The sequence below is a fragment of the Dioscorea cayenensis genome, chromosome 16, assembly GCF_009730915.1.
Source record: "Dioscorea cayenensis subsp. rotundata cultivar TDr96_F1 chromosome 16, TDr96_F1_v2_PseudoChromosome.rev07_lg8_w22 25.fasta, whole genome shotgun sequence".
NCBI classification, from domain to species: Eukaryota; Viridiplantae; Streptophyta; class Magnoliopsida; order Dioscoreales; family Dioscoreaceae; genus Dioscorea; species Dioscorea cayenensis.
This window is the reverse complement of record NC_052486.1, coordinates 12,856,038-12,859,317: the sequence shown is the minus strand read 5'-3', so window position 1 is coordinate 12,859,317 and position 3,280 is coordinate 12,856,038. Positions and strand designations below refer to the sequence as shown.

General features: G+C 46.3%; 1 non-coding gene across 1 annotated transcript; it reads right to left on the bottom strand.

Annotated features, from left to right (window-relative positions):
- LOC120279698 lies at positions 1–107 on the bottom strand. Its single transcript, XR_005542004.1, has one exon. It is a non-coding gene; the product is annotated as a small nucleolar RNA R71 (small nucleolar RNA).
- Positions 108–3,280: the final 3,173 nt, after the last annotated feature.

The following is a 3,280-nucleotide window of genomic DNA, read 5'->3' as shown; positions in this document are numbered from 1 at the left end:
AAGCTTAGGAATGAGATCTCATCCATTATGCAGTTGGAATTAGAGTCTCTATTTGAGACATGGGAAAGGTTCAAGGAACTCCTGCGCAAGTGCCCGCAACACGGATTCCCGGAGTGGATGATTATTCAAACATTTTACAATGGTTTGAACCCGAGTACAAGGCAACTCTTGGATGCGGCGGAAGGAGGTACCTTAGGTAGCAAGACCCCCGACGAGGCTCATCAATTGATTGAGGAAAATGGGGTTAAATAGCTACCAATGGAACGCTAGGGAAAAGAAAAAGGTGGCTGGTCTCCATAAAATGATGCGGTAACTTCATTGGCGGCCCAAGTGGAGAGTTTGAGTAAGAAGCTAGATCTTATAGCTTCGAATAGAGTTGCGACCGTGACAAATTATACCGGTTGGGGTGTAGGACATGCTCCTTCCAATTGCCCAATCATCATAGGTGATGTTTCTTCAGTCGAGAATGTTGACTTTGTAGGTAATGGAATGAGACTTCAAGGGAATCCATACAGCAACACCTACAATTTAGGTTGGAAGAACCATCCCAACTTTTCATGGAGTAATAAAGGACCACAGAAGACCATGGGGCCATCGGGGTTCCAACAACAACAACAAGTCCCTCAAGTGGAAAACAAAATTTCAGGCTTGGAAACCCGAATGACGGATTTGGAGAAGCACTTGGCTAGATTTGTTCAATCGGCAAACACAAGGTTTGAATCAGTCAAGGCTACACTTCGCAATCACACCGCCACCTTGCACAACCTTGAAAATCAAGTGGGGCAAATTGCGAAATCTCTTTCCGAAAGGACACATGGAAGTTTACCAAGCAACACGGAGACCAACCCGAGAGAACATGTGAAGGCGATCGCTTTGAGAAGCGATCATGAGGTTGAAGGGAGGCTTCTGAGTGAGAAGCTGAAAGAACATGCACCCGAGGTCGTAGAGGTTGAGAAGGGAGCAAACAAAGAGAAAGAGGTGGCACCCACATCTTTCAAGCCAAGAATCCCTTATCCCTCTAGATTAAAGAATGACCAAGGGGATGACCAGTATAAGAAGTTCCTGAGTTTATTCAAGCAACTCCACATCAACATTCCTTTTGTTGAGGCTTTGGCTCAAATGCCTAAGTATGCAAAGTTCCTGAAAGACCTATTGACCAACAAGAGAAAATTGGAGGAGAGTGTTTCAGTGGTGCTTGATGCTTCATGCTCGGCGGTGTTGCAAAAGAACATGCCGAACAAGAAGAAAGACCAGGGAAGCTTCATTATTCTGTGTAACATCGGCAACTTAGGTGAGGAAATGGCATTGGCGGATTCAGGGGCAAGTATCAACGTCATGCCATATGCTTTCTTCCAAAAGCTAGGCTTGGGTGAGCCTAGGCCTACTCGGATGACTTTATAATTGGCGGACCGAACGGTACGACATCCGAGAGGCATCAATGAAGACGTGCTTGTCAAGGTGGACAAGTATATTTTTCCGGTTGACTTTGTAGTGCTAGATGTTGATGATAGTGCAGATGTACCCTTGATACTTGGGAGATCGTTCTTGCGGACTTCCAAAGCATTGATTGACATGGACGGCGGAGAGCTCACGTTGAGAGTCGGAGACGATAAGCTCACTTACCGCCTTGCTGAAGCCATGGGGCATTCTCTCGATTTTGATGACACTTTGTATTTTCTAGACACTACTAATGAGATTGTCGATGAATATATACAGGAAATGTTCAACCCGGATCCGTATGAAGGTTTGTTCGACCAAGAGGAGAGCAATGAAGAAGTAATGATGCTTGGTTCCACTGGAAAGGAAACATCTACCCTGGGAATCTTGAAGAAGGTGCTCCGGAAAATGTAGATGGCTCGAAGACGCCACCGAAAATGTCCCAAGACTGTTGGAGACGTACATGAGCCAAGAAAGTTGGACGAACCATTGTTAGGTGGTCCGAAGCCCGATAGTGCATCCTCTACCCTCAAGAGACTTTGCTCATCATGCTTTCAAGTTATGGGTAAGAGGGCCACCTTCATTCATGAACCACTGTGAGGTAAGAAAGATACGTCAAGCTTAGTGACGTTAAACAAGCGCTTCTTGGGAGGCAACCCAAGTGTTTACTGTTTTTTCGTACTTTTAGTTTAGTTTGTTTGCATGAATAAACTGTTAAGTGTTGGTGTTTCAATTTTTGAGTGCTTGTGCTGCGATTTTATTGTGGTTTTTTTTTTAAAAGAATTCATTGTATGTTTTGTTGGGAATTGGCGAAGTTTGGTCATTTGAGTTCTATTTTGTGTTTTTATCTGGTATATCTTGCACAATAGGGCGGGCTCTGAGTGTGTAAACATGTTCAGGCTAGTTCTGCAGAGCCTGCAGGTTTTTCTAAGTAATCCAGAGAAAACACACGGGCGTGTGGAAATTCCACACGCCCGTGGATGTGTACTGTGAACTCTTCCAGAGAGGGCACAGGGGCGTGCGGCTGCCCCTGTGGATGATCATGCGACTGGCGCACGGCCGTGGGTAATTTCCACATGGGCGTGTGCCTTCCTGCAGAGTTGGGCAGATTTTCCCGAGAATACACTGGGGCGTGGACTCGCCCCTGTGGGTGACCTTGTAAACCACGCACGGGCGTGGGTAATTTCCGCACGCCCGTGCGAAACTCTGCAGGTTGCTCCCTCCATCCCGAGAAAACACAGCGGCGTGCGACCACCCCTATGAGTTGAGGCCTGTGAATGCCCACGCCCGTGGGGAATTTCCGCACGGGCGTGTGGGCGACTTGATATTTTTCTCAGATGACCAGGGAAGCCACAGGGGGGTGAGTCTGCCCCTGTGGGTTTGGCGCACAGGTGTGGATAATTTCCGCACGCTCATGGGAGATCATTTTAAGTCAGTGAGAGTTTTTTCTGAGAGCGCACAAGGGCATACATACGCCCCTGTAGAGCTTTTGAAGTGAGGCACACGGGCGTGGGGAATTTCCACACAGCCATGTGGATGTACAGAACGTCAAAAGTCACGAGTTCTGTTTAAAAAGGGGATGATTTCTCTCCTTCTTCACGACTCCTTTTCCCTTGAAAACACTCTCACAACATTCTCCGAGTCCATTGCGCCAGTTTGGTGGGATTTTAGCAAGTTTTCTGGCCGGCTCTCTTTTTTCTCATTTCTCCTCGTCGGTAAATTCATTTTCTTCATCTTCTTCGTCAATTCATGATTTCTATTGATTAATATAGTCAACAATGCTTCGTTTCTTCAATAGGAACAATAATTTATGTTTAGAACGATGTTAGTCAACAATGCTTCG